The sequence below is a fragment of the Thalassophryne amazonica genome, chromosome 14, assembly GCF_902500255.1.
Source record: "Thalassophryne amazonica chromosome 14, fThaAma1.1, whole genome shotgun sequence".
Taxonomy (NCBI): Eukaryota; Metazoa; Chordata; class Actinopteri; order Batrachoidiformes; family Batrachoididae; genus Thalassophryne; species Thalassophryne amazonica.
In genome coordinates this window covers 52,352,144-52,365,950 of record NC_047116.1, presented here as the reverse complement: position 1 = coordinate 52,365,950, position 13,807 = coordinate 52,352,144, and positions in this window count along the sequence as shown.

Sequence of the window (13,807 nt, the reverse complement as noted above, 5' to 3'; positions counted from 1 at the left end):
ATAATGGTAGGACTTCCTTGAGCAGCCTGGCAGGAATGGGGTCTAATAAACATGTTGATGGTTTGGATGAAGTAACTAATGAAAATAACTCAGACAGAACAATCGCAGAGAAAGAGTCTAACCAAATACCTGTTGTGTGGGCCGCTGAAGAGGAGGTACTGCTGGCCCACCACCAGAGGGCGCCCTGCCTGGAGTGCGGGCTCCAGGCACCAGAGGGCGCCGCCGCCTCACGTGAGCAGCTACGGTGACAGCTGTCACCCATCACCTGAGACAGCTGACGGCAATCATCTGTGGGGTATATCAGCAGGACGGCACCTCCACCTCATTGCCGAGATATCGTTTCTACCTACGAGGTAACGTATCAAAGCTGACGGAGTGTATCCTTTTGGATTAGTGTATAGCTTGTGGATTACTGTTCCAACGAGAGGTGGAGGTAACTTCCCTGCTGTTCGGAGTCTTGGGTGCAAACGCGCCCCCATCTAACTGTTCTTTGTTCCTCGCCAGCAGTACCAGGTCCGACACGCGGAGGCAGTGGCCACCTGGGAGTTCGGGACTTGGCGGCTCCAGTATTTCCGGGGTCCTGTGGCGGAGGAAGCCGTGTGGTTCGGGTCTTACCTTGGAGAGGCGTCTCCTATCTTCGAGCCTGCCCACACGACACTTTTGTGAATTGACTGTTGTCCATTTCGTGATTGGTTGTATTCGTTGTGCACGTTCACAACAGTAAAGCCTTGTTATTTGACTTTCTCCATTGTCCGTTCATTTGCGCCCCCTGTTGTGGGTCCGTGTACTGACACTTTCCCAACAGGATATCTCGGCCACGCCATGGATCCCGAGGGGCGTCAACCGGCTGTTGAACGGCCAATGGAAGAACAGGACGCGCAGGCGTCCGCGGGAGGGGTAATCGGTGAGTTGCAGCGGATCCTCACCGCTTTCACGACTCGGTTGGATTTCATGACCGAGCAGAACGTCCTCCTGAACCGCAGGGTGGAGGCTCTCGCCGCGCAGGTGGAAGCGCGCCCTCTGGGCGCCGCTGCGGCTCTCCCTCCCGTAGATCCTGTGCGTAACGTTGACGTTCCACTGGTTGTTCAACGACCTCTCCCTCCTTCCCCGGAAGCATACATAAGCCCTCCTGAGCCGTACGGAGGCTGTGTGGAGACGTGCGCGGATTTTCTGATGCAGTGTTCGCTCGTCTTCGCACAGCGTCCCGTTATGTACGCGACCGATGCTAGTAAAGTAGCTTATGTCATAAACCTGCTTCGCAGTGAGGCACGCGCTTGGGCTACAGCGCTCTGGGAGCAGAATTCACGGCTCCTTCTGACATACGATGGGTTTGTGAGGGGGCTCAGAACCGTGTTCGATCACCCTAATAGGGGCGAGACCGCTTCAACCGTGCTACTGTCAATGAGACAGGGGCGCCGGAGCGCAGCTGTTTATGCAGTCGACTTCCGCATCGCGGCTGCGAGATCCGGCTGGAATAATGCTGCCCTCCGCGCCGCCTTTGTAAACGGACTGTCTTTGGTTCTCAAGGAGCACCTGGTGGCTAAGGACGAACCGCGGGATTTAGACGGGCTTATCGATCTTGTCATACGGTTGGACAACCGGTTAGAAGAACGTCGGCGGGAACGAGACGAAGGGCGTGGCCGGGCACGCGCCGTCCCTCTCCCTTCCGGTTCCGACCGCGCTCCGCCTTCCCCACGCTCCACGGCCCCTGCGCTCCGTGGGGTCACAGCTCCCCCTACTGACGAAGCTATGGACACGAGTAGGGCAACATTTAGGGCACCAGCTGCACAGAGGAGACGGGCCCATGGAGCTTGTTTTGTTTGTGGTGCACTAGAGCACCATGTGAGAGACTGCCCCGAGCGGTTACAACACCAACGCCCGCCCCTAGAGACTGGGCTAGGGGTGGGCTGAGACATTCACGTGGGACACACCCACATTGCTACACGACTCCCAGTCACGATCCTGTATGAGGATTTAACCCTGAAGGCCCCAGCACTGGAGAACACGGGCTCTGAGGGGAATCTGTTGGACTGCAGATGGGCCAGGGAGATAGGGCTCCCTCTGGTGGCGCTTACCTCGCCTGTGCAGGTTCGAGCGCTAGATGGCTCCCTGCTCCCTCCGATCACACATAAGACACCACCTGTAACGCTGGTGGTGTCAGGAAACCACCGGGAGGTGATCGAGTTTTTTGTGACTCAGGCCACTTCCCGTGTGGTTTTAGGCTTTCCCTGGATGTTGAAGCACAATCCCCGGATTGATTGGCCGTCCGGGGTAGTGGTTCAGTGGAGCGAGACCTGCCATCGGGTGTGTCTAGGTTCCTCGGTTCCTCCCGGCTCCCAAGCTAAGGAGGAGGTCAGAGTCCCGCCCAATCTGGGGACGGTGCCGGTGGAGTACCACGAACTTGTCGACGTGTTCAGCAAGGATCTGGCGCTCACACTCCCCCCCCACCGTCCGTACGATTGTGCCATCGATTTGGTTCCAGGCAGTGGGTTCCCGTCCAGTAGACTGTACAACCTCTCACGGCCTGAGCGCGAATCAATGGAGACCTACATCCGGGACTCGTTAGCTGCCGGGTTGATCCGAAATTCCACCTCCCCGATGGGCGCAGGTTTCTTTTTCGTGGGTAAAAAAGATGGCGGACTTCGTCCATGCATCGATTATAGGGGGCTGAACGAAATCACGGTTCGCAACCGATACCCGTTACCCCTGTTGGATTCGGTGTTCACGCCCCTGCATGGAGCCAAGATTTTTACCAAGCTTGATCTTAGAAACGCGTATCATCTGGTTCGGATCCGGAAGGGAGACGAGTGGAAGACGGCATTCAACACCCCCTTAGGTCACTTTGAGTACCTGGTCATGCCGTTCGGCCTCACAAACGCCCCCGCGACGTTCCAAGCCTTGGTTAACGACGTATTGCGGGACTTCCTGCACCGGTTCGTCTTCGTATATCTAGACGATATACTCATCTTTTCTCCGGATCCTGAGACTCATGTCCGGCATGTACGTCAGGTCCTGCAGCGGTTATTGGAGAACCGGCTGTTTGTTAAGGGCGAGAAGTGTGAGTTTCACCGCACCTCTTTGTCCTTCCTGGGGTTCATCATCTCCCCCAACTCCGTCGCACCTGATCCGGCCAAGGTTGCTGCGGTGAGAGACTGGCCCCAACCCACAAGCCGTAGGAAGCTGCAACAGTTCCTCGGCTTTGCGAATTTCTACAGGAGGTTCATTAAAGGCTACAGTCAGGTTGTTAGCCCCCTGACAGCCCTGACCTCACCAAAAGTCCCCTTCACCTGGTCGGATCGTTGCGAGGCCGCGTTCAAGGAGTTGAAACGGCGCTTCTCGTCTGCACCCGTTCTGGTGCAGCCCGATCCTAGTCGCCAGTTAGTGGTTAAAGTGGACGCCTCGGACTCAGGGATAGGAGCTGTGCTGTCCCAGAGTGGGAAGACCGATAAGGTCCTTCATCCGTGTGCCTATTTTTCCCGCAGGTTGACCCCGGCTGAACGGAACTATGACGTCGGCAACCGAGAACTCCTTGCGGTGAAAGAGGCTCTTGAAGAGTGGAGACACCTGTTGGAGGGGACGTCCGTGCCATTCACGGTTTGCACTGACCACCGGAACCTGGAGTATATCAGGACCGCCAAGCGGCTGAATCCCAGGCAAGCCCGCTGGTCACTGTTCTTCGGCCGTTTTGACTTCCGCATCACCTACCGGCCCGGGACCAAGAACCAGAAATCGGATGCCTTGTCCCGGGTACACGAAGACGAGGTCAAAGCGGAGTTGTCGGATCCACCGGAACCTATCATCCCGGAGTCCACTATCGTGGCCACCCTCACCTGGGACGTAGAGAGAATCATCCGGGAGGCCCTGGCACGAAGCCCGGACCCCGGGACTGGACCAAAGAACAGACTTTACGTTCCACCAGAGGCAAGAGCTGCAGTCCTGGACTTCTGTCACGGCTCTAAGCTCTCCTGTCATCCAGGGGTGCGAAGAACCGTGGCAGTTGTCCGGCAGCGCTTCTGGTGGGCGTCCCTGGAGGCCGACGTCCGGGACTATGTCCAGGCCTGTACCACCTGCGCCAGGGGCAAGGCCGACCATCGTAAGGCTCCGGGACTGCTACAGCCGCTGCCCGTGCCTCATCGCCCCTGGTCCCACATCGGCCTGGATTTTGTCACGGGCCTCCCGCCGTCCCAGGGAAACACCGTGATCCTCACGATAGTGGACCGATTCTCCAAGGCGGCCCACTTCGTGGCCCTCCCGAAGCTCCCAACGGCCCAGGAGACAGCGGACCTCCTGGTCCACCATGTCGTCCGCCTGCATGGGATACCATCAGACATCGTCTCCGATCGCGGTCCCCAGTTCTCCTCGCATGTCTGGAGGAGCTTTTGCCGGGAACTGGGGGCCACGGTCAGTCTCTCGTCCGGGTATCACCCCCAGACCAACGGGCAAGCAGAGCGGGCCAATCAAGAAATGGAGCAAACACTGTGTTGTGTGACAGCCGCGCACCCGGCGGCCTGGAGTACTCATCTGGCCTGGATCGAGTACGCCCACAACAGTCAAGTGTCATCAGCCACCGGCCTCTCCCCCTTTGAGGTGTGTTTGGGGTATCAGCCCCCATTGTTCCCGGTGGTTGAGGGAGAGGTCGGTGTGCCCTCGGTCCAGGCCCACCTGCGGAAGTGCCGTTGGGTGTGGCGTGCCGCCCGTTCTGCTTTGTTGAAGGCCCGGATGAGGGCGAAGACCCATGCAGACCGGCGGCGGACCCCGGCCCCTACGTATCGCCCCGGGCAGGAAGTGTGGTTGTCCACGAAGGACATCCCGCTAAAGGTGGCCTCCCCAAAACTGCAGGACAGATACATAGGACCGTTTAAAATTCTCAAGGTCATCAATCCCGCCGCAGTGAGGCTTCGGCTTCCAGCCTCACTGCGGATCCACCCAGTATTTCATGTGTCAAAGCTCAAGCCCCATCACACCTCGCCCCTCTGTACACCCGGTCCGGCACCACCTCCTGCCCGGATCATCGATGGCGAGCCGGCTTGGACAGTGCGCCGGTTGTTGGACGTCCGACGGATGGGCCGGGGCTTTCAATATCTGGTGGACTGGGAGGGGTACGGTCCCGAAGAACGCTCCTGGGTGAAGAAGAGCTTCATCCTGGACCCGGCCCTCCTGGCCGACTTCTACCGTCGCCACCCGGACAAGCCCGGTCGGGCGCCAACGAGAGGTGGAGGTAACTTCCCTGCTGTTCGGAGTCTTGGGTGCAAACGCGCCCCCATCTAACTGTTCTTTGTTCCTCGCCAGCAGTACCAGGTCCTACACGCGGAGGCAGTGGCCACCTGGGAGTTCGGGACTTGGCGGCTCCAGTATTTCCGGGGTCCTGTGGCGGAGGAAGCCGTGTGGTTCGGGTCTTACCTTGGAGAGGCGTCTCCTATCTTCGAGCCTGCCCACACGGCACTTTTGTGAATTGACTGTTGTCCATTTCGTGATTGGTTGTATTCGTTGTGCACGTTCACAACAGTAAAGCCTTGTTATTTGACTTTCTCCATTGTCCGTTCATTTGCGCCCCCTGTTGTGGGTCCGTGTACTGACACTTTCCCAACAATACCGGCATCACTGAAAGCAGCCAAAGATAACGATACATCTTTGGGATGGTTATGAGTAATTTTTTCTCTAATAGTCAAAATTTTGTTAGCAAAGAAAGTCATGAAGTCATTACTAGTTAAAGTTAATGGAATACTCAGCTCAATAGAGCTCTGACTCTTTGTCAGCCTGGCTACAGTGCTGAAAAGAAACCTGGGGTTGTTCTTATTTTCTTCAATTAGTGATGAGTAGAAAGATGTCCTAGCTTTACGGAAGGCTTTTTTATAGAGCAACAAACTCTTTTTCCAGGCTAAGTGAAGATCTTCTAAATTAGTGAGACACCATTTCCTCTCCAACTTACGGGTTATCTGCTTTAAGCTACGAGTTTGTGAGTTATACCACGGAGTCAGACACTTCTGATTTAAAGCTCTCTTTTTCAGAGGAGCTACAGCATCCAAAGTTGTCTTCAATGAGGATGTAAAACTATTGACAAGATACTCTAACTCCCTTACAGAGTTTAGGTAGCTACTCTGCTCTGTGTTGGTATATGACATTAGAGAACATAAAGAAGGAATCATATCCTTAAACCTAGTTACAGTGCTTTCTGAAAGACTTCTAGTGTAATGAAACTTATTCCCCACTGCAGGGTAGTCCATCAGGGTAAATGTAAATGTTATTAAAAAATGATCAGACAGAAGGGAGTTTTCAGGGAATACTGTTAAGTCTTCTATTTCCATACCATAAGTCAGAACAAGATCTAAAATATGATTAAAGTGGTGAGTGGACTCATTTACTTTTTGAGCAAAGCCGATAGAGTCTAATAATAGATTAAATGCAGTGTTGAGGCTGTCATTCTCAGCATCTGTGTGGATGTTAAAATCGCCCACTATAATTATCTTATCTGAGCTAAGCACTAAGTCAGACAAAAGGTCTGAAAATTCACAGAGAAACTCACAGTAACGACCAGGTGGACGATAGATAATAACAAATAAAACTGGTTTTTGGGACTTCCAATTTGGATGGACAAGACTAAGAGACAAGCTTTTAAATGAATTAAAGCTCTGTCTAGGTTTTTGATTAATTAATAAGCTGGAATGGAAGATTGCTGCTAATCCTCCGCCCCGGCCCGTGCTACGAGCATTCTGACAGTTAGTGTGACTCGGGGGTGTTGACTCATTTAAACTAACATATTCATCCTGCTGTAACCAGGTTTCTGTTAGGCAGAATAAATCAATACGTTGATCAATTATTATATCATTTACCAACAGGGACTTAGAAGAGAGAGACCTAATGTTTAATAGACCACATTTAACTGTTTTAGTCTGTGGTGCAATTGAAGGTGCTATATTATTTTTTCTTTTTGAATTTTTATGCATAAATAGATTTTTGCTGGTTATTGGTGGTCTGGGAGCAGGCACCGTCTCTACGGGGATGGGGTAATGAGGGGATGGCAGGGGGAGAGAAGCTGCAGAGAGGTGTATAAGACCACAGCTCTGCCTCCTTGTCCCAACGCTAGACCGTCACAGTTTGGAGGATCCAAGAAAATTGGCCAGATTTCTAGAAATGAGAGCTGCTCCCTCTAAAGTGGGATGGATGCCGTCTCTCCTAACAAGACCAGGTTTTCCCCAGAAGCTTTGCCAATTATCAATGAAGCCCACCTCATTTTTTGGACACCACTCAGACAGCCAGCAATTCAAGGAGAACATGCAGCTAAACATGTCACTCCCGGTCTGATTGGGGAGGGGCCCAGAGAAAACAACAGAGTCCGACATTGTTTTTGCAAAGTTACACACCGATTTAATGTTAATTTTAGTGACCTCCGATTGGCGTAACCGAGTGTCATTACTGCCGACGTGAATTACAATCTTACCAAATTTACGCTTAGCCTTAGCCAGCAATTTCAAATGTCCTTCGATGTCGCCTGCTCTGGCCCCCGGAAGACAACTGACAATGGTTGCTGGTGTCGCTAACTTCACATTTCTCAAAACAGAGTCGCCAATAACCAGAGTTTGATCCTCGGCGAGTGTATCGTCGAGTGGGGAAAAATGGTTAGAGATGTGAACGGGTTGACGGTGTACACGGGGCTTCTGTTTAGGGCTACGCTTCCTCCTCACAGTCACCCAGTCAGCCTGCTTTCCCGACTGCACGGGATCTGCCAGGGGGGAACTAACGGCGGCTAAGCCTAAAATCAGGAAAAATAATTGTGGCAGTCAGTAACGGTTACTTTTTTAGACCAAGCAGAGGGAAAAAAATATGGACTCACTCAATTCTGAGGAATAAATTATGGAATCACCCTGTAAATTTTCATCCCCAAAACTAACACCTGCATCAAATCAGAGCTGCTCATTAGTCTGCATCTAAAAAGGAGTGATCACACCTTGGAGAGCTGTTGCACCAAGTGGACTGACATGAATCATCGCTCCATCACGAGAGATGTCAATTGAAACAAAGGAGAGGATTATCAAACTCTTAAAAGAGGGTAAATCATCACGCAATGTTGCAAAAGATGTTGGTTGTTCACAGTCAGCTGTGTCTAAACTCTGGACCAAATACAAACAACATGGGAAGGTTGTTAAAGGCAAACATACTGGTAGACCAAGGAAGACATCAAAGCGTCAAGACAGAAAACTTAAAGCAATATGTCTCAAAAATCGAAAATGCACAACAAAACAAATGAGGAACGAATGGGAGGAAACTGGAGTCAACGTCTGTAACTGAACTGTAAGCAACCGCCTAAAGGAAATGGGATTTACATACAGAAAAGCTAAACGAAAGCCATCATTAACACCTAAACAGAAAAAAAACAAGGTTACAATGGGCTAAGGAAAAGCAATCGTGGACTGTGGATGACTGGATTAAAGTCATATTCAGTGATGAATCTCGAATCTGCATTGGGCAAGGTGATGATGCTGGAACTTTTGTTTGGTGCCGTTCCAATGAGATTTATAAAGATGACTGCCTGAAGAGAACATGTAAATTTCCACAGTCATTGATGATATGGGGCTGCATGTCAGGTAAAGGCACTGGGGAGATGGCTGTCATTACATCATCAATAAATGCACAAGTTTACGTTGATATTTTGGACACTTTTCTTATCCCATCAGTTTAAAGGATGTTTGGGGATGATGAAATCATTTTTCAAGATGATAATGCATCTTGCCATAGAGCAAAAACTGTGAAAACATCCCTTGCAAAAAGACACATAGGGTTAATGTCATGGCCTGCAAATAGTCCAGATCTTAATCCAATTGAAAATCTTTGGTGGAAGCTGCAAAGCTGATCTGGCAACAGCAATCAGAGAAAGTTGGAGCCAGATTGATGAAGAGTACTGTTTGTCACTCATTATGTCCATGCCTCAGAGACTGCAAGCTGTTATAAAAGCCAGAGCTGGTGCAACAAAATACTAGTGATGTGTTGGAGCTTTCTTTTGTTTTTCATGATTCCATAATTTTTTCCTCAGAATTGAGTGACTATTTTTTTCCCTCTGCTTGGTCTAAAAAAGTAACCGTTACTGACTTTCACTTTATTTTTTCCTTGCCTATTTTTGATTGTAAACCTTTATTACACTTATAAAACACAACAAAAACATATATATTCTGAAAGTACAGGTTGTCCTGAAAAAAAGAGACATAAAACGTGATTGTGGGATGCAGGGAGAGCTGTTAACAGCAATAATAAAACATTTATGCCAGGAGAGTGAATTGTCCAAAAAATGCCCTCGGACCCCAGAGTGTTTTAATTAAATTAACCCAAGAAAGTTATTTACAATGTGGTCAAAAGGTCAAAGTGTACTGTCACTGGAGGATCCTTTGCAAATACCTTTTTTGAGTGCAGTAACTTATTCCCTAATTGCCTGATTGTCACCAAATGTGGTATGTGTGTTCAGCATGGTGTCCCCCAAGAAACCTACTGATTTCAGGGTCAAAAGACTGAAAGCAAAAATCACTGAACTGTACCTCGTAAAAGGGTCACTTCATGAAAAGTGATCACCATTACACATGCCAACATTATTTGCCATTAAAAACAGAACACCCCTATGTGCAGGGAAAAATATAAAATGATTGTCTCTCTATATATATTGATTAAATAACTTGGATAACACAGAGGACATAATTATCTTGGAAGTTTTATTTATTGAGTTTTTAATCTGAAAAGGAGGACACCAAACCCCACAAAATTTGTGACATACGGCACTTAAATATTATATTGGTAAAAAAACAAAACAAAAATCACTTCAACTGATTTATTTGAATTTACTTATGATTTGATGGGCACACGGTAAAGTATATTTTAATTGGACATTTTAATTTGAATCATTACATACTCTTCAATTCTACTCTTCTTTTTAAAAGATATTTAGATGTACCGTAGTATACACTAGTAGAGTTCTACTTTAGATTTGGAATATATTATAGAAGACGTACCTTACTGAATTTTCATGTTATCTGTACCATAAAGCATAGATTCATTTCTGATTTCTGTAGCATAAATTCCCTAATGAAGATACACTGCTCAAATTAGACTTACTTCCTGCCTGATTTTTCACTGGAAAACTAAGTTTGCCACAGTCTGGGGGCATTGTGCGTCTTCTAGTGGAGCTCTGACGCAATGAGGTCATACAAATTGGGTTGGGAGACAAATTATTACACCAGCTGCAAGTACCATTTTAAGAAATTCAGCTTGTGATGCTGAAGAACCAAATTTGTGGAGGACATAAGACAAAGAGAATAATAAGTCAAACAAAAGAGGTGCAAATTACAATGACAGAATGAAGAACAGCAAATAAACATTAAAAATCAAACTGGGTATACGAGGATCTCATTAAATTTAATCTATAAAATCCAAAATCATAAAACTTATCAATTGGCTTTAGCAGTCCTGAAATCTGGGCATAGTAAGCAGAAGGTCTTTCACTACAGGATCGTAATGTTGTGTGTTGGGGGGTGTGGCTGGATGTTTTGGTGTTCTTTTCTTTTCTTTGCTCTTCAGGTGGCATGAGAACTGATTTGTCTGTGGAGAAGGTGCTGGCTGAAGAATCCTCACCCTCATCAACATCATGTGTAGCACCTGTGACTGGTGCTACACATGCAACCTTAAAGACTTTCAGCTGAAGCAGATAATTGGATGGCGTTCTGCATTTAAGGCATGTGTGATTCAAGCAGAACTGCCGGGAACTCGACCTTGTGATGTTCGTTTGTGAGACGCTGAGGACCGCACCTGGGTTTGACACATTGAGCCCGTGAAGCAAGGAAGGGTGAGGACACATGCTGTCAGCACACATTAAAGAGAGTCAGTTTGTCGTGTCCACCTGGGGGGTGTTTGGCGGTGGTAGTGGGTCCAGGAGCGCCGGGCTTTGATCCTTACGGGTGCTGGAGAGCGTGCCAACAGTCACTCCACCAGAAAGACACTGTTTAGTTGTACACATTGTTATGCACCAAAGAGGGTAAAGAAATAAATTGTTTTGTTTTGGAACCGCTTTCTGGTTATTTTTAGCGCTGGGTTCTGTCCGACGCAGGTCCGCTCCTCAACCCGCGTCGACACATAACAGTAGTTCCCGGCCATTCCATAATGGACCCAGCGGCAGAAGCGGTTCCTTTTGCCGAAAAAATTCAAGAACACTTGGAGAAAATATGGGAGCAAATACAGCATCTCGCAAACCAAATTAAACAAACAGACGACCGTGTTACGGAGCTTGCAGCGCAAGCCGTTCCGCTTCCTGCTGCTCCAGCTGCGGCACCATCGATACCAGTGCAGATAACTCCGTCACCCAGAGATTCGGCTTCCGAACCGATTGTTTGTCGTCCGGAGCCTTGTGTGGTGATGCAATGTTCTCTGGTTTCTACTCAGTCAGGTTGGAGCGCCGCAGCTTTACGAGGAATGTTTGTGGAAGGGTTAAATGAGTCATTGAAGGACGAGCCGGCAGTCCGTGACGAGCCAGGCGATTTAGATGAGCTAATATCATTGGTGATTCGTCTAGACGATCGGATGAAGGAGCATGGACGCGAGAGAGGGCGGCCATCAGAGCGGGTTTTTTCGTCTCGGGGCTTTTCCCGACACAGGTCTGGGCTGCCTCTTCTTCGCCCCACTGAAGCTCCTCCGACGGGACCTCTGGCTCCTCCTGTTGACGAGCCCATGCAGCTCGGACGAGCAGAGATTACTGTATTGCCCCGACATGTAAGCGTCAAGAGAAATAATGGTGACGTGTCTCCAAGTGTTCTGGGACAGGCAACATAACACACATAAAAGAAAAAAAAAAAAGAAAAAAATCTAGCACGGGTAAATGTTTTGTTTTTTTTTAAATAGGGGTTATAATTGTCTGGTGAAGTGACTGTTAGGCGGTTAGAAGTCCGCCTGGGCTCACGTCATTGTTAATTTTATGTGTTTTTAGGTATTTTCTGTTTGGGTTGTTGGGTCGTTTTATTTTGTTGTTTTTTTATTTCTCTACATCCCTAACCCCAACCTCACTTGCCCCAAGACCGTTTGTCTTGTGGGTTGTGGGGTGGTGCAGGTTGGTCACGCTGAGCATTCTCAGAAGACCTCTGCACCTAGGGGGGGTGTGTTAGAGGCGTTTTTCTTGGTTTGGTTAGGGCCCGGTTCCACTCCAGCCTCGGTGAGCCTTTGTACCGTTCGTCATTGGTGTTGCCGGGGTGTGGTGCAGCGGAGACTTACCTCAGTCGGAGGGGTGGGCCGATCTGTTGCCGTTCGCCATTTCGGTAGTTCCACCCCTCCCAAGAGGCTGGGGTATGGTCGAGTTGGGGCACCGGACCTATTTCCGGTTCTCCGCTGCGCCTTGGGGTTGGATCTGGGTTAGTTTTTTCCTGTTCCCTTCTCCGGCTTAATGTTTTGAGCCGTTCGCCAAAGTTGAGCCGCCGAGGGGCTCTGGGAGGGACCCGGGGTCTTTCGGGGTGCCGGGGAGGGTAACAGGGTTTACGGTCGTTTTATATCCCCCCGGGGTTGTTTTTGGTAGTCCTCCGGGGGTTGATTTTTGATTTTGTTCTGTTTCTTTCCAGGTTCCACCTCCAGGGTTGATGGGACGGTCCTCTGGGGGGGAATTGGCTTGGGGCCAACTAGCCAAGTGTGACCGGGTCTGGGGTTCCGGGGTTGTGGGGAGGGTACCTCCTGGGGTTGATGGTACGGTCCCCTGGGGGGCGCCGTTTTGCTCCATGTACACCTGGGGACCTTTGTGGGATTATGGTTCTGGCTGTTCCTCCTGGAACTGGCGATGAAGGCCTTCTTAGGGGGGTTGGGCTCTGCAAGTCATTCTGGGGGGGTTGTTTGTTATTTTTCTTTTATGCATTTACGTTTGTATTGTGTTTGTGGGGCTGTGTTGGGTTTTTGCGTTTGGGAGTTTTTCTTTTCTTCCCGGGGTTTGATGGGATGGTCCCCTGGGGAGGTTTTGGGTGGGTTTTATGTTTTTTTTCTGTGTGTTGAATTGTACTGGGGAATGTTTTGGGGCTTTTGTTGATTCCAGCCGGCCTTCCAGCTGCGGTGCCTGTCCTGCTGTCTGTGGTGGACCTTAGGAGCTTGGTGCTGTCTGCTTCCTGACGTGGACCCCGGAGGGAGGTGCTGTTCTCGGGCCTGGTCTGTTCGGTCGCCGGGAGGCTTCCCGTTGATGGGGGGGTACTGTTGTGTGTTGAGGGGTGTGGCTGGATGTTTTGGTGTTCTTTTCTTTTCTTTGCTCTTCAGGTGGCATGAGAACTGATTTGTCTGTGGAGAAGGTGCTGGCTGAAGAATCCTCACCCTCATCAACATCATGTGTAGCACCTGTGACTGGTGCTACACATGCAACCTTAAAGACTTTCAGCTGAAGCAGATAATTGGATGGCGTTCTGCATTTAAGGCATGTGTGATTCAAGCAGAACTGCCGGGAACTCGACCTTGTGATGTTCGTTTGTGAGACGCTGAGGACCGCACCTGGGTTTGACACATTGAGCCCGTGAAGCAAGGAAGGGTGAGGACACATGCTGTCAGCACACATTAAAGAGAGTCAGTTTGTCGTGTCCACCTGGGGGGTGTTTGGCGGTGGTAGTGGGTCCAGGAGCACCTGGCTTTGATCCTTACGGGCTCTGGAGAGCGTGTCAACAGTCACTCCACCAGAAAGACACTGTTTAGTTGTACACATTGTTATGCACCAAAGAGGGTAAAGAAATAAATTGTTTTGTTTTGGAACTGCTTTCTGGTTATTTTTAGCGCTGGGTTCTGTCCGACGCAGGTCCGCTCCTCAACCCGCGTCGACACA